The sequence below is a fragment of the Odocoileus virginianus genome, chromosome 29, assembly GCF_023699985.2.
Source record: "Odocoileus virginianus isolate 20LAN1187 ecotype Illinois chromosome 29, Ovbor_1.2, whole genome shotgun sequence".
Lineage (NCBI taxonomy): Eukaryota > Metazoa > Chordata > Mammalia > Artiodactyla > Cervidae > Odocoileus > Odocoileus virginianus.
This window is the reverse complement of record NC_069702.1, coordinates 29,900,285-29,918,754: the sequence shown is the minus strand read 5'-3', so window position 1 is coordinate 29,918,754 and position 18,470 is coordinate 29,900,285. Positions and strand designations below refer to the sequence as shown.

General features: G+C 36.3%; 1 long non-coding RNA gene across 2 annotated transcripts in view; it reads right to left on the bottom strand.

Moving 5' to 3' along the window:
- Positions 1 to 12,050: 12,050 nt before the first annotated feature.
- Positions 12,051 to 18,470, bottom strand: part of LOC139031996 (uncharacterized) — a 79,069-nt gene continuing 72,649 nt past the window's right edge. For both annotated transcript variants that reach the window (XR_011484531.1, XR_011484530.1), the window contains exon 5: positions 12,051 to 12,274. This is a non-coding gene — a long non-coding RNA (uncharacterized lncRNA). The remainder of the gene's footprint in view (positions 12,275 to 18,470) is intronic.

The window sequence follows — 18,470 nt, the reverse complement described above, 5'->3', positions numbered from 1 at the left end:
TACGATTATTTCTATGAAATAAATACATAGACATAGACTGACTATGAATGTAGACATATACATCTGTCCTTAGACATAGAATGACTCAACACAGAAGCAGAATGTTATTTACATGGACATTTTTCTATAAATATTTTATAAAACATTTTATATTTCACTGCTTATTTTTAGGAAAGTCATAAAAAGGTAATGTATAAAACATACCTTTGCTTTGATTTAACATAAAACCATCACATCCTTGGATAGGGCTTTGGTGTGTCAGAGACCAGGTATTATTAAAAGTAGATGAAAGCCAGATGAGAGATGATAGTGATGAGGGAGATAAAAAGAGGTAGGATCCTGGACATTACTTAAAGATTCCTCATGGACAAGATGTGAGGGGTGAAAGAGGGAGTCACAATGACTCCAAAGTTTGGGTCTGAAAAACAGTGAAAGCTATAAAAATATGGTAGTTGGTTGTCCTGTAAGGAATATCAGGAGTTCCACTTCGAAAACATCAAGTTTGAAATGTTTATTAGTGATCTAATTTGCAATAGCTCCTAAAGGAAATCAGTCCTGAATATTCGTTAGAAAGACTGATGCTGAAGCTGAAGCTCCAATACTTTGGATACATGATGTGAAGAACTGATTCATTAAAAAAGACCCAGATGCTGGGGAAGATTGAAGGCAGGAGGAGAAGGGGATGACAGAGGATGAGATGGTTGAATGGCATCACCGACTCAACAGACATGAGTTTGAGCAAGCTCTGGGAGTTGGTAATGGAAGCCTGGCGTGCTGCAGTCCATGGGGTCGAAAAAAGTCAGACACGACTGAGTGCCTGAACTGAACTGAACTGGCAATAGCAGGTAAACGGTTGGATATTCAAGTCTGAAGTATAAGACAGTGGTCAGGACCAGCAACTTTGGTTTTATATTTAAGAGTAGATGCTGTGGCGGTGGCATTTAGAACAATGAGGCCAGATGAGGGCACCAAAGAAGTGACTGTAAAGAAAAGAAAAGAGGATCAAATGCCAAATCCTGGGGCACCTCAACACTGAAGAGTTTCTACTATAAAATCAGAAGTTCTAATAATTTTTATTAATCACAAAATGGAGTATGTTCTCTTTGATTAAATTTCTGAATCTCTTTGTGTTATCGTTAGGAAAAACAATTTAAAAATTAAACAAACATAAATAAAATGTTAATATGAAATATTTCACCCACCCCCACAAATATCATTGGCCAAGTGGACTCCAGGCTAAGCAGAACTTCAGCACAGAGGGCACAGTGAGATGAAGGATCATGATGGTTTCTTAGAAAGTTGTTAAATAGATAACTTATAGCTTCTGTCAACTGAAGACAAGAATCTCTTCACCACCACCCCCCAAAGAAAACCTCTTGGAGATGTACAAATATCTGGTTAACAAACTGCATTTTTGAACTTCATGAAGACATATATAATGATTAATATTCTGAAGCAAATGGAAATTTTAAATGCAAAAGAAAGTAAATCACTGCTGCTGCTGCTGCTAAGACGCTTCAATCGTGTCTGACCTTATACAACCCTATGGACAGCAGCCCACCAGGCTCCTCTGTCCACAGGATTCTCTAGACAAGAATACTGGAGTGGGTTGCCATTTCCTTCTCCAAAGTAAATCACATTATGAGTCAAATCAGCTTAACAGTCTTAAGTGTACGTGGCCTTTCTGGTTTGAAATTGATGACTTCACATCTCATGAAAAGACAGCATTATGTATTGTTCTTCTACTGGCACATTTACTATATTGTTGATTATCCAGCAAGAATTCAACTCAAGAGACTCTTTGAAGTAAGGGTGAATTAGAAGTCATGTTCCTCTAATAGTAAAGGAATTACCCAAATGGAATATGCTGGATCTACTAAAAGTGGTTCTTTGAAGAAGAAAGCATTCATTTGCATTTGCTCTCATTCAGCTCAGTTCAGTTCAGTCACTCAGTCATGTCCCACTCTTTGCAGCATTCCAGGTTTCCCTGTCCATCACCAGAGCTTACTCAAACTCATGTCTGTTGAGTCGGTGATGCCATTCAACCATCTCATCCTCTGTCATCCCTTTCTCCTGCCTTCAGTCTTTCCCAATATCAGGGTCTTTTCCAATGAGTCAGTTCTTCGCATCAGGTGGCCAAAGTGTTGGAGCTTCAGCATCAGTCCTTCCAATGAGTGTGCAGGACTGACTTCCTTTAGGACTGACTGGTTGGATCTCCTTGCAGTCCAAGGGACTCTCAAGAGTCTTCTCCAACAACACAGTTCAAAAGCATCAATTCTTTGGTGTTCAGCCTTCTTTATGGTCCAACTCTCACATCCATACCTGACTACTGGAAAAACCATAACCTTGAATATAAGACCTTTTTCAGTAAATTAATGTCTCTGCTTTTAGATATGCTGTCTAGGTTGGCCATAGCTTTTCTTCCAAGGAACAAGCACCTTTTAATTTCATGGCTGTAGTCACCATCTGCAGTGATTTTGGAGCCCAAGAAAATAAGTCTGACACTGTTCCCACTTTTTCCTCATCTATTTTCCATGAAGTGATGGGACCAGATACCATGATCTTTGCTTTTTGAAGGTTGAGTTTTAAGCCAGCTTGCTCTTTCATTAGTGCCATTATTATTATTATTAATTGATGTATTCTCAGTACCAGCTACAGAACCTAAAAATATATTTTTTTAACATTTCTGAGTAAATGAATAAGTGGATTTATTGTAACAGACAGGGTTCCCTAGATGGCTGAGTGGTAAAGAATCTGCCTGCCAATACACAGATACACTGATGGGGAGATATAAGAAATGGGGGCTTGACACAAGATACAAGAGATACAAGAAATGGGGGCTTGATCCCTGGGCTGGGAAGATCCCCTGGAGTAGAAAAAAAATCCAGTATTCTTGCCTGGAAAAGTCCATGGACAGAGGAGTCTAGTGGGCTGCAGTCAATGGGGTGGCAAAGAATCGGGCATGACTGAGCATGCACACACATTATAACAAATGCTCTAAATATGAGATTTAAAGTTATAATCAATATTTTTACATACAAATCAAGTAAAATAAAATGCTATTAACTCAGTATACAAGTGGTTAGATTTTAACTTGTTATAATCAGATTTACAAACAATTTTATACCATATTTTATTCATTTATAAATTCTACCATTTAAATCCAAGAAGATCTTACAATGTGTATTAGGAAAACATTATCCTTCTTCTACAGAGGAGGTTAAATGATCTGTCTACAGAAAAATTGCTAAATGATAGCCTGAATTTAAACAGAGATCAAATTCTCTTTACCGTACAAGAACTATCATTAAGCAAAGTAAATGTATATTCATTGAAGTAATTCAGTGAATTTTACCTCACACCCGCATTTCCTCAGCAACAGAATTTTTACCATCTGCCTTGGCTTGTGATTTAATATGTATTTACACGTGAAAAATGGTACATGATTAAGAATAAAATAACAAATGTCTAGGCAAAACAAACTCCATATAATTAAGAATACACTCAGAAAGTTCTAAAGTAGTTGCAAATAAAGTGGTTTTGATGTTCACTTTCTAACAGGTTAATGAGAAAGATATTCCTTATATTTTTCTGAATAAAATTATTTAAGAAAATATTTTAACATTTTAAGCAATTGGAAGAATTTTGATTTACATCTTCTCATTGAATGCTTTCATACACTGATTATTTCAATTCTACCTAAATGCCATGGGAGTAAATTATGCAAAAAATAGTTAAAGTTGTAAAACTGTAGGATTATAGGACAATATATTGTATTGTTAATTACTTATTAACTAATAACAATTAATATTAAATTACTAGATGTTTTTACTTGTTAAAATTTTTCATGAAAGAATGATAGCCTAGAAATCACAGGATAAATTATTAAGAATAATCATTAACCATCACATTTCATACTGAACAAATGTAAGGATTCTTATGGTCTTGAGAGAGTATGCAAAGAGAAAATCCTCCTTTGCCAGAAATATCTGTTTGGTTGCTTTTGTTTCAACTTAACCTGGAGCAATCTCATCTACATGAAATGTTTTCCTCCACCCTCAACATTTTCATCCCCAAACCCCAGAAAAAGAGAAACAGAAAAACTGAATTACTGTATCAAATGAAGACTCATTCAATCAGTCCCCTATAATTACTGAAGGCAACAGGACATTGGGGGATATTTTTCAGGTTCAAAAAGGAACAAATTTTCACCAGAACCCAGGGAAAGCACTCCTCCTAAAAAATCTAGTTGAATAACCCTAAGAATGCTCTGGGGCACTCCTGTTTCAAATCTCTTCATTAATTTCTCTATCAATTCCTCAGGCAGGGAAAAGAGGCACGCAAAAGTTAAGATGTTAATTGAGGAGCATAGTGGGTTTGAGCAAAAAATAAATACAGTTCATTACACTGTCATATCCTTCAGCAATGACCTTGTGGAAAAAACACGTGGAAATGACAAAAAAGTAATAATTGTTTTGTTGTGTTGGCCGCGCAGGCCTTGGATCTAACCTGTGTTTTCACTGAAGGGAGACCTGCAGTGGCAGCGCAGGGTCTTAACCACTAGACCACAAAGAAGTCTGAAAAAGTTAACAATTCTTTTCTTCATTCAACAGCCATAACAGTATCTCTACTTACTGTCTCTTTGAATTAGAAGAGAAAAGTAAAACAAAGAGGAGGTTGAGGGTAAGTTAAACAAAGGATTCAAAGGAAAAGCAGGACAGAAAACATTGAGAACATTTGAGAAGTTCTCTAAATGGATTAGAAGGAATTAAATTTCTGGGAGATTAACAAAGCCGGTGCTTCCCTTATATGTCCACGTCCGCCCATCTCCATGCATGTTTGCGGGGTGGTGTGTTCTGAGGTCTATGTAAGGAGGGCATTTACATCTCAGACTTGATGGTTCTCAGCTAACTGAGTCAATGATTCTGTCTTTAAAAACAAGAGCATAAACACTTTCCCACTCAAATATCAAGTACACAGTTGTTTCACAAACTGGACTATTCAGAAAGATAGATTATATAACCATATCATTATTTGTTTCTCTAAGAATGACCTTTTAGTTTTAAAATGCTGTTCTTCCTTTAATACCAATTGAAAGATTTATCAAATAATTGTCTTCTGTTTTTCCACTTTAATTATACATTATTCCCTGGTTTCACAAAATTTTACATAAGATGACACAGTTTTCACATTCTTTATAGATTCCTATTTGACCATCTGTGCAAATTTATTTAAATAACTCCACTTATCTGAATTTTTTCTTCTTTTCCTGTCATTTCTTAGAGAATGACTTTTACAACAATTTGGCCTCATACAAGGCTTTGACTCACAATAAAAATAAATTCACATTTGTATGCTACTGTTTTCTAATTAAGGAACATAGTAGATCCCTCTATTTTATTAGGTCATCTTTAATTCTGCCTAATGATTGTGATAGGCAGAGTAATACCCACCCCAAATATGTCTGTGACCTAATCGCTGGAAGCTCTGAATGTTACACTCCGTGGCAAAAGGGACTTTGCATATGTAATTAAAATTAAAGACCTTAAAGCGGTGAGTATCATAGATTATCCGGGTGAGCTCAGTTTAATCATATAAACTTTTAAGAGTAGAAGAGAAAGTAGAAGAGGGAGTCAGGGAGATGTGACTCCAAAGGGACTGTATGGCTTTGAAGACGGAGGAAGGAGGCCATGAGTTAAGTAAGGTATCAGTCTCTAAAAGCGAGCAACAGGGCTTCCCTGCTGGCACGGAGGAGAGGAATCTGCCTGCCAGTGCATGGGACACGGGTTCAATCCCCAGTCAGGGAAGAGCCCACATGCTGAGGAGCGGCTAGGCCCAGAGCGCCAGAACTACTGAGCCCGCAGATTGCAACCACTGAAGCCTGAGCACCCGAGAGCCCATGCTCCACGACAAGAGATGCCACCACGAGGAGAAGACCGAAAATAAGAGCCGCTTCAGCTCGAGAAACTAGACAGAGCCCACACGCAGCAACGAAGACCCAGCACAGCCAAAAAACAAGTAAATAACTATTTTAAAAAGTCAATAAATAAAACAGCTCTCAGTTTATAGTCAAATAAAAATACGCCCCTCAGCCCTACAACAAGGAATGGAATTCTGTCAACAAACGAAATGAACAAGAAACAGATTTTCCCCTAAAGCCTTCAAAACAGAATGCAGACAAAGGACTCCTTAGTATTAATCTGGTGAGACCCATCAGACATTTTTAAGAAATGTAATATAATAAATAGGTATTATTAAGCTGCTAAATTTACAATAATTTGTTATGGCAGAATGGAAAACTAATACAATAAAGTTTTATAGTTTTCAGGGTTAAGCTTAAACATATTTCATTAGATTAGGTAAGCATTTGGGGTTTTTCTATTATTATAAGTGACAATTCTTCAGTTTTATATTCCCTTTGTTGCTGATACATAAAAAATACAACTGATTTTGTACACTAATCTTTTATATAGTGACATTGCTATATTAACTTAGTAATTCTGATCATTTTCCTTTACATGTGTCTGAATTTTTCACCTGTGCAAAGAATGAAGTGAAAGTCACTCAGTCATGTCTGACTCTTTTATGGACTGTACAGTTCCATGGAATTCTCCAGGTCAGAATACTACAATGGGTAGCCTTTCCCTTTCCAGGGGCTCTTCCCAACCCAGGGATCAAACCCAGGTCTCCCAAATTGTAGGTGGATTCTTTACCAGCTGAGCCCCCTGTGCAAACAAGTTGTCTTCAAATGATGAGTTTCATTATTTTCTCTCCAGTCTTTTTTTTCATTCTTTACTGCTCTAGCAAGGACCTTCAGTATTATACTGTGTAGAAATAATGATCAGGCCTCTATTTCTATGCAGCAATAAATAAATATGACAGATTTGGGTACCTGAGAATGAAGCTATTGCTGTAGCCAGTGCCTAAAAATGTGGTAGTAACTTTGGAACAGGGCCATGGACAGGGCTAGAAGCATAATAAGAAGTATGTTTAAAAAATCCTAAAACAGTTGAACAGACTCTTAGCAGAAATAAACACTTAAGGACACTGCTGGTGATGAGACAGAAGGAAGTAAGGAGCAAATTACTGGAGAATAAAGAGAGGTATCTTTTTCTCCTGAAGTTGTTGGCAAAACAAAAAATGAGCATAGTGAACTGGATGATTTGGCTCAGAAGATTTCCCCCCAAATTCTGGAAGGTATACCTGGCTTTCTCTCCCTGTTTATGATAATACACGAGGAAGAAGAAATAAATCATCAAGTGAGGACAGACTGCGAAAAGGATTTGATTGTTTTGCAAGAACTCTCAAATTCTCCAGCAAGATACTCCAAACTTACAAAATGACTTCCAAACAAAGTTCAAATCCAAGGAACTGTCAAAAGATATAGTTGAGATTAAAAAGCCAAGGATGCAACTTTTTGTTAAGACCTCAGGAAGCACAAAACTACTGCAAGGTACTGTTAATTCACACAGTTGTTGTGCAGCTGCTCAGTTGTGTCCAGCTCTTTGAGACCCCATGAACTATACACACCAGGCTTCCCTGTCTTTCACTATTTCCCAGAGTTTCCTCAAACTCATGTCCATTGGGTCAGTAATGTCACCCAACCATCTCATCCTCTCTCATCCCCTTTCTCCTCCTGCCTTCAATCTTTCCTAGCATCAGGGTCTTTCCCAATGAGTCAGTTAAAGTCTTGGAGTTTCAGCTTCAGCATCAGTCCTTCCAATGAATATTCAGGGTTGATTTCCTTTAGGATGGACTGGTTGAATCTCCTTGCAGTCCAAGGGACTCTCAAGAGTCTTCTCCAGCACCAGAGATTGAAGGCATCAATTCTCTGATGCTCAGCTGTTTTTATTGTACAGCTCTCAATTCTGTACATGACTACTGGAAAAACCATAGCTTTGACTCTACAGACTTTTGTTGGCAAAGTGATGTCTCTGCTTTTTAATACTCTGCCTAGATTTGTCATATCTTCTCTTCCTAGGAGTAAGCATCTTTTAATTTCATGTCTGCAGTCACCATCTGCAGTGGTTTTGGAGCACCAAAAAAACAAAATCTGTCACTGTGTCCATTGCTTCCTTATCCATCTGTCATGAATTGATGGGACCGGATGCCATGATCTTAGAATTTTAAATGTTGAGTTTTAAGCCAGCTTTTTCACTCTCCTTTTTCACCTTCATCAAGAGGCTCTTTAGTTCCTCTTCACTTACTACCATAAGGGTGGTGTTATCTGCATATCTGAAGTTATTGATATTTCTCCCCACAATCTTGAATTCAGCTTCAGCTTCATCCAGTCTGGCATTCCACATGATGTAAGCTGCATATACAGGGCTTCTCTGCTGACTCAAAGGGTAAAGACTCTGCCTGCAATGCAGGAGACCGGGGTTCAATTCTTGGGTCAAGAAGATCCCCTGGATAAGGAAATGGCAACCCATTCCAGTACTCTTGCCTGGAGAATTCCATAAGACAGAGAAGCCTGGCAGGCTACAGTCCATGGGATCGCAAAAATTCAGACACAGCTGAGTCATTAACTTTCTTTTTTCACTCTGCATATAAGTTAAATAAGCAGGGTGACAATATATAGCCTTGATGTACTCCTTTCCCAATTTGGAACCAGTCCTTGTTCCATGTCCGGTTCTAACTGTTGCTTCTTGACCTGCATACAGGTTTTGCAGGAGGCAGGTCAGGTGGTCTGGTATTGCCACCTCTTTAAGAAATTTTCCACAGTTTGTAGTGATCCACACAGTCAAAGACTTTAGCATAGTCAATGAAGCAGAAGTAGATGTTTTTTCTGAAATTCTCTTGCTTTTTCTATGATTCAGTGGATGTTGACAATTTGATTTCTGGTTCCTCTGCCTTTTCTAAATCCAACTTGAACATCTGGAAGTTCTCAGTTCATATACTGTTGAAGCCTAGCTTGGAGGATTTTGAGCATTACCTTGCTAGCATGTGAAATGAGTGGAATTGTGCTGTAGTTTGAACATTCTTTGGCATTGCCCTTCTTTGGGATTGGAATGAAAACTGACCTTTTCCGGTCCTGTGGCCACTGCTGTAGTCACCCTTTAAAAGATTAAGCCTGTGCCTCACAGATCTTCTCAATCAGGTAGTAAGCCCTCTAGGAAGCGTAAGGGTGTGGTTCCTCAGTGATCTCAGCAGGAAATCAAAAAAGATTGAAGGCAACCTTAAAGAGATGTGAGTATGCTTTTATCTAAAAGAGTGAATCCTAATGAGATTGACAAGTGACTTATAAAGTTTTTGAGAGACTTATATCAGCAAATACACTACTACACTACCATTTGGGCTTCCCTGATGGTTCAGTGGGTAAAGAATCTGCCTGCAACTCAGGAGACCCAGGTTTGATCCCTGGGTCAGGAAGATCTCCTAGAGAAAGGAATGGCAACCCACTCCAGTATTCTTGCCTGGAGAATTCCTTGGATAGAGGAGCCTAGTGGGCTATAGTCCAGGCAGTCACAAAGAGTCAGACTTGACTGAATGACTAACACACTACACAGCAGAACACCATCAGCTTGAATTAGACTCCCATTCTATTCTCAAAGCAATTGTTCAGGTGTAAATGGCGAATGAACTGCCAGCAACTGCTTTAAACAGTAATACTAATAGCAGTCAAATTTTAAGTTATTAGTCACAGTGAGATGAATGAATGAGAAACTCACGTTATAAGGTCTAGGATAGGATAGAAAGATCTGCTTAAGTAATTCTGAAATTTTAGTTAAACTAACCACCCTTCCTCTTAATTATTCTTAAAAAAAAAAAGGGGGAGCATCTCGAGAAAACAGCACTCTTTTTAAAGACTATTACTCTTTACAAAATTTGCCTGGGCCAATTTTAGGGAACAGCAAGACTACATTTTCTCAGTGATGTCCAAAACCTGTAGGTCTGTTTTCTAATTCAACTTTGTCCAGATCTCAGCTTCCTCCTATTTTAAAATCCAAAGTGTTCTCTTGTCTGCCCAAGTTGTACATTGGCTGATTGCTGGAACTGAGAAGAGTAATCTCGTTTTTGGGTTCTCTAGACTAGCATTGAGGAGGAAGGGCCACAAGGGGTCCAGAGGCTTTTTTGTTCTTGGTAAACTTATCTTCATTCAAATAAAAGCCTGGGAATAATCATTCTGTGTCATGGAATTGGATGTACATCAAAATAACCTGCATTCAAAATTGCATTTTAATGGCTAAGTTGAAGATCTCTCTTGGTAAACATCACATTGCACTTGAAAATATGTGGGTTATTTTCAAATATCTTCTGATAATGATTTCTAACATAATTCCACAATGATAAGAGAACAGACTCTGAATGATTTAAATACTTTCAGGCCATGAAAATTTTGCGCCTTATTTTATATCCCTGGATATGTTCCAATGTGTTCTAGTTTACAGTCTATGGGAACTTGAGTAGAATTTGTATCCCGCTGTTGTGTGAAAATAGTGCAAATCTTAATTATGTTGAATTGGCTCATAGTGCTTTTCAGATCTCCTATATCCTTCTCAGTTCAATTTAGTCAGTCATATCCAACTCTTTGCAACCCCATGGACTGTAGCATGCCAGGCTTCCCTGTCCATCACCAACTCCTGGATCTTGCTCAAATTCATACCCATCAACCATCTCTTTTTCTGTCATCCCTTTCTCCTCCTGCCTTCAATCTTTCCTAGCATCGGAGTCTTTTCAAATGAGTCAGTTCCTCGCATCAGGTGGCCAAAGTAGTAGACTTTCAGCTTCAACATCAGTCCTTCCAATGAATATTCAAGACTGACTTCCTTTAGGATTGACTGGTTGGATCTTCTTGCAGTCCAAGGGACTCTCAAGAGTCTTCTCCAACACCACAGTTCAAAATCATCAGTTCTTCAATGCTCAGCTTTCTTTATGGCCCAACTCTCACATCCATACATGACTACTGGAAAAACCATAGCTTTGACTAGATGGACCTTTGTTGCCAAAGTAATGTCTCTTCTTTTTAATATGCTGTCTAGGTTAGTTTGTCTTCCAAGGAGCAAGGATCTTTTTGATTTCATGGCTGAAGTCACCATCTGTATTGATTTTGGACCCCAAGAAAATAAAGTCTGTTACTATTTCCCTTGTTGCCCCATCTATTTGCCATGAAATGATGGAACCAGATGCCATAATCTTAGTTTTTTTTAATGTTGAGTTTTAATATAAAAAAACTAAGTATAATTAAGGATATATCTAATATTTTTAATAGTTATATAATATATATATATATATATCCTTAAATATACTTAGTTTTTTGAATGTTGAGCTTTAAGCCAGGATATTTAAGTATATTCTTCTTAAAGTATATAGTCTGTACATTCATTCTATTAATTTTTGAGAGTTTGATATTGAAATTCCAACTAAAAGTCTTAATTCATCTACTTAAAAAATAATTGCAATATGTAGTGGAACTATATGTAACCTTGTTCTGTATTTCCTAAGTCTCCTGTAAATGTGTTACAATACTTTCATAATTTTTAAAAAATAACCTGGAAATTGCAAAGCCCACACCTGATTTTATCATTGTGCCTAACCTCTTCTTGCCCTCCAGATCCACTCTCTATCTTCTCCAGTCTATTTTCTGCCCCAGGAGGCTCACTTGTGTAAAGTGACTCTCTTTGTTCCTTGCCTTTATATTTCTTATTGATTCAGCTAATGAGTAAGCACTAGTATGCAATGGAAAGACACTCACTCCCTGATTATCTCACCAGTTTCAGGTTGAAATAAGAATAGATGTTTGGTTGAATACCTAGCTTTAGAGGGCAGGTAAGAAAAGACTATTAGTTGAAAAAACACATTAATATAGAACCAGTGGAAGCTATACAACTCTTCTGTCAAGAGAAATACGACCATACAGGAATTAACACCAAAAAATGCACTCCAAAGATTTCTTAAAGGAGGTCTTAAAGATATCTCTATACTATTCTTTTCATTGGCCACATTATAAGATAATAGAGATTTTGGGGGAAATAGTGGGTTTTTTAATTTTTCTACAAGCAAATTTTACCTTAAGTAAATTTACCTCAACACTGTTGAAGTAAAAGCACAAATAGTTCCAAAACATATGTGACTGGAAATATAATGTTTTAGTATTTCAGAAAAAGATCATACTGAGAGTTAAATTGTACATGTTTGAATTTTGACTTATTTACTCATTCAACATTTACTTACTTAACTTACAAACTTGGAGGAAATCATGTTTGATCAACTGTCTTGAACAAGCCATTCATAATTTTGAGTTTGATCTTGGTGATAATATTGTGTTGAAGTTCTGAGTAAAGAAAAGAGAATTACAAATCCAAAAGATACAAAAAAATTACATAGAAATTAACTGAAATAAAATTATATTTTTCTGTAATTTGTATGTGCACATATATATCAGAATGAAGATATATCTTCATCTTCATACATTTCATTATTCCTCAGATGACACTATAACTACAAATTCTCTCCTGTTTCTGCATTGCTTTGCAATACTTGAAGTTAATCTAAGATGACAGTCTCTATTAATATTTATCCAACCATTCTTATCCTTTCTTCAAAAATATATGATGTATTTCCTTTTCTTTCAAATCTTCTACCAAGCAATCATTTACAATGCCTTGATCTTCTATACATTATATATGAGGACAGATGCCCAAACTGATCTGAAACTCCCTTCTCTAATTATTGAATGTGAAAGACATACATGTCAGCAATTATTCTCCCACTTTTTTCAAAACTACCTAATAGAAATATGTCTGAGGCCATGTTAACACCCAATAATTTGACAGGAATTTGGCCAGGTATTTATTATTTTATTTAATTTTGACTAGTGTTTAAATGTTAAAGGATTTGTAATCTTTTTCCTTTATATCAATAACATATTAATAACAGTGTAATGCATCATACTGATAATCACAAAGAGCTTGGTCTATTTTTCTAAAACTTCCTAAATACTCTTTAGTTCTCATTAGAGAAGGCATGATTAATTTTTACATAATCATAGAGCTTATAATGTTATATAATAAAATTTCTGTATAAGAACTTTACTTACAAAATTAAGTATAAACTCAAATTTAGGGGATATACAGATCAAAGTCATTAGCTTCCAAAGTCCTTTCCAATATTCAACAAAAATGAAAACCATAAAAGTAATGCCTAAAATAATATTAATCTTATAAACAAGAGTGTTTTGATTAGTGTTCCAAAGGACAAACATAAAAGAGGAGATAAACCTTATTATGAGTCAAATCAATGTATATACTTTTTTATTAAATTTAAAGTGATGATTTCAAGTCTTAGAAAAGACAATACTGTGTGTTTTTATTGCACAGTCCTTATTATGATACTGATTTTCATGCAGGTACCCAGTCATTCAAGTATGGCCAAACCCTGACCCCTGATCTTCACGAGGTTTTTGGATGAAAAGGTGAATGGAGAAAGTTTATCCAAAGGAAACAGCTGAATGGAATCACAATTGCTCTGTTAAACTGATGCTAGTGGATCAAAGCCACTTTTTTCTGTTTGTGTTACAACCTTTCCAATAAATCCTTGGCCCTTCAAGACAGGAACTGAGTGAGACTATCTTGCTCCTATCACATCCAATAATAATGTCCAATAAATATATGTTGAGTTAAATCAATTAAATCAAAATTGTCATTTCATACTCAGTAATGCTGAGATTTAGTTATATCAACTATATCTATAGTTAATGTTATAAAAAATTCAATACACAAATAAGTTGAATTATAAACAATATTGTCATATAGTACTATAGAGTTCACAAAGTAAATGAATATTCTAATTTAATTCTAATATCTACTCATTCAAGTGAATAAACCAGGGATGATTCTCATCTAATAGATGAGAAAATGGCATTTACAAATAAGTTTATCAAGGTCAAATAGTAACTAGGTATTAAATCTAGCCTTTTTGATTTCAGGTTCAGTGTTCTCTACTACTGTAGAATTGCCTTTAGAAGATTTTTGCATACTTTTTCTCAAATACACTGGTGATTTCTCATAGCTATATTTGTTTTGAAGCAGTTTATTTGACTTTATGGTATGTGGCTGATACATAAAAATGGTAAATTAATCAGTATAAAATTAATTTTTATTAGCATGCTAAATGACAATTATCTACATTTCTCACTGCATGATCACAGCAATTGAAAAAGTATTCAGAAATCAGATTACTATCTAATTTAATGTGCTCTCTTAAAAACTGAGGGATTCTAAGTCACAGAGGTTTCAAAGGAATGAAGTGGAGGTGCAATGTGGGGGAGGTATTTCACAAATCTCCCTAATGTGGGCCCTTTGAGCTTGTGTGCATAAATATGTTCTAACTCAATGGAATAAAGGTTATTTATATCCTCTCATTATAGGCTTTCAGACATTATCTCTTCATGTCTATTAAAGTTTAAATATTAAAGCAAATTGCAAAAATGAAGTTTATCAACTTCCAAAAATTTGGGAACACTGGCAATATACAAATAATTTTATAATTTCAAGTAAGAAACTGAAGCATAGTTTTCTTAGAATGAGTGATATACATAAAAGCCATAGTGTTAATTTGTAAATTTTGTCAAATATCAGATTTTATTGTTACCCCTTCCAAGAAAAAGATAAAATAGAGTTCTCATTGTTCCTAGGACAAAAATTCCAAAGGGCAAGTGTTTCAAGATTAAACTGAAATGATACCACGTATGCAAATTTTTTCCTAGCCCCCACTCTACCACAGCCAATAGGCAAAAAGTAGGAGGTACAAAGGGAAAGAATGGTTACCTTATTAGATGGAAGAACCATTCAATTAGTTCTTTTAACATCTGAAGGTTTCAAGTCTTGGAAGCATTGACTGGATCAATAAGAAGCAAATTCTGACCAAGATCCAAAAGAGACACCCCTCTCAAGGTAACTGTGTGGATAATACCAATGCTCCCAGGGTACTCTTCTCCAGAGTCTTCTCTTCTGCATTAACTAAAGCCTAGTTTCTTAATCAGAAAGAGGCTGGGGGCACTGATGGGTTAGTTCAGTTTTGGGCAGGCTGTGTTAAAGGCGCAGTGGTACTACCAAATGGAGATGTTCATGAAGGAGTTGTACGCACAAGGTTCTCTCAACAAACTTAGAAGTCAGTCTACAGATATTAACAGATGCTATTTCCAAGTACCTGCAGGAACTCCTACAGGGCCATTGCTATCAAGCAAGGAAAAAATAAGATTGATGCCAGAACCCATATTTGGGTAGAGAAGAAAGAAGATCCATGAACAAACCTCTTAAAAAGAACTTCAGAGAGGTATGAAGAAAGCCAGGGTAGGGTGGTTTCATAAAAACCAAGAGAAGAAGGAAAGACTCATGTCAAACATTAGATAGAATTCCATCTTGTAAGATAAGAATTACACTGAAATGAACACATCATTAACTAACTTGACTGGCAGTGTTCCAATTTCTAGATAGAATAAAAAGACTGACTGCAGTGGATTGTGTTAAAGAATATATAAAGGCCTTTGAGGAAGAAAGGAATATCATAATACACACACACACACAATATGAGTGAGACTCACAGAGATGTGACTGAAGAACAGTAACAGGTGGGGTTGCAAAGGACCTTGTAAGCCACTTGAAGATTTTTTTTTTTTTTTTGTCTTTAGGATAAAGAGCAATGAGAACCCAGTGAAAAGTTTTAACCAGGGAACTAGGGTGATTAGACCTGTATTTTACAAAAAATATTATGATAACTGTACTTAACTAAAAGCAGGGCAATGGGCTAGTTAACAGACTGTCTTGGAGATCATGAAAATTCCAACAGGTCAGGAAACATTGTACTGCTCTTCCCTATGTCTCCATCTCCTAGAACAGTGCATACTACCAAATGAGAAGTCAGTAACCCTGTGCTGAGTCAAGGTGAGGCCCAAGTAAGATGTGATGCTAACTTGGATAGGATGCTGTTGGTGAAGATGAAGAGAGGTGAGCTTATTCAAAACATTGTCTATGAAGTGAAATATAGAGAGAATTTAGTGACTGATGGGCATGAGAGAATGAGAGGGCAAGTTCAAACTAACTCAGGCTTCTGGCTTATATTAACTTCTGGGTGATAACGCATAATTTACTGAAATGGTGAACAATTGGATGAGACTGTTCCACTGGGAAAGACAATGATTCCAACTGATTCAGTTCAGACTCAGACTGAAACACCAAATGGTTTCAGAATTTGAAGGTAATTCTAGAAGTTGATCTGTTGGCTTAATGGCTAATAAAGCTGAGAAGCCCACTATCATTCTCAAAGACCACATGCTACTAGACTGGTTCATTTATACTGAGTTTCCCTAAGGTAATGCCTAAGATATGTACAGGCTGTCTTTTCCATTTCCTTTCACAAAATTCTGCTATCAGAAGTCTGTTTTTCTGTATATTCATCTTAATAATCTAGAATAGTGGACACATGGTACACGCTCTAACCACACAACTGTCTATATTAGGAAGAACAACATAATATCCTTTACAGTTAGAGTAATGTAGGTCAGAACTGGATTTCATTATTCAATAACTTTAACTGTCAAGTGTACCTCATCTGAAAATCATTTATTAACAGGGAAAGTATATAACATTTTACAAAATAATTTCAGAACAGGTATAAAACTCTGTAGACTAAATATATATATATACATATATATATATACACACACACGTGTATCAGAGAGAGGAGAACAAAAGTCAAATAGCTTTATAGACTCTCAGGATTTCCTGGAACCTGTCCTTGAAACACAGTATGCATAGAGCACCACATCACCCATCAGATGTACAGAAACTGAGTTCCATAATGTTTATCTCTCAACTTAATAGCTCTCCATGTACTTTCCTAGAACTCTTTTTATGCCACAGCTCACATAATTTTCCTAAATGATTATGGGAATTAGGAAGGTAGGGGAAGTAGGATGCTTTTGTGTGTGTGTGCATGCATGCTCATATGTGAGTGCACACACAGTGACTGAAAAATGAGTAGGTGAAGAATTTATTTTGTATAATTCTTGATAGAAAATGAAGCTCCTCTTATAAGTGCGAATTTTTAAAATAGCAGTCTCATTGGCAAATCAAGTAGAAAAAAACTAGTTTCTCAGTGGTTTCAAAATAATGAGTGTCGTTGGTGGGAATGCAAATTAGTACAGCCACTATGGAAAACAGTGTGGAGATTTCTTAAAAAGCTGGAAATAGAACTGCCATATGACCCAGCAATCCCACTTCTGGCAATACACACCGAGGAAACCAGATCTGAAAGAGACATGTGCACCCCAATCTTCATCACAGCACTGTTTATAATAGCCAGGACATGGAAGCAGCCTAGATGCCCATCAGCAGACGAATGGATGAGGAAGCTGTGGTACATATACACCATGGAATATTACTCAGCCATTAAAAAGAATTCATTTGAATCAGTTCTAATGAGATGGATGAAACTGGAGCCCATTATACAGAGCAAAGTAAGCCAGAAAGATAAAGACCACTACAGTATACTAACACATATATATGGAATTTAGAAAGATGGTAACGATAACCCTATATGCAAAACAGAAAAAGAGACTCAGATGTATAGAACAGACTTGTGGACTCTGGGAGAAGGCGAGGGTAGGAATGTTTCAAGAGAACAGCATCAAAACATGTATATCTAGGGTGGGACGGATCACCAGCCCAGGTTGGGTGCATGAGACAAGTGCTCGGGCCTGGTGCACTGGGAAGACCCAGAGGAATCGGGTGGAGAAGGAGGTGGGAGGGGGGACCGGGATGGGGAATACATGTAAATCCATGGCTAATTCATTTCAATGTATGACAAAAACCACTGCAATGATGTAAAGTAATTAGCCTCCAACTAATAAAAATAAATGGAAAAAAAGAAAAAAAAAAACAAAATAATGAGTGTCTTCAATATATATGTGTATATATATACATACATATTTTAAATTTATATTCACATTTTAAGTTTAATTTTAGGAAAGGAATTTTTTATTCTTAAAATTGCTACTAATAAAACTTTAATTTTTTATTGCTGAGCAGTTTAGTAATCATTTCTTCATTTTCAAGCACATAACAAATCTTTTCTCTTATTTCTCTACTTACAGGGGTTAAAAGGAAAAGATGAAGACTTTAACCCTGACTGGACTCATCCTGGTCTTTGCCGTTTGTTTCCCGGTAAGATTTTATATACTTGAAAACTAAAATAACCACCTAAAATTGAAAGTTATATAATACTAAGATGGGGGTCAGAGTGAGAGTATTTTTAAAAACAGAACAGGGTCACATGAGATGGAAAGAAACAGGAAATTACCTTCTACTTCTAACATCTTTGGAAATAGATCAATTCAAAATCACTTGGAATCTGAGGAGAAGGAGCAAAACAGAAGGAAAAGTAGAAAGGAAATAGAGAAAAAGAGGGGGAAAGAGCAGAGGAAGGAATGGCTATTTGTTGAAGAGGGTGAAGGATGAGAAAATCTCCAA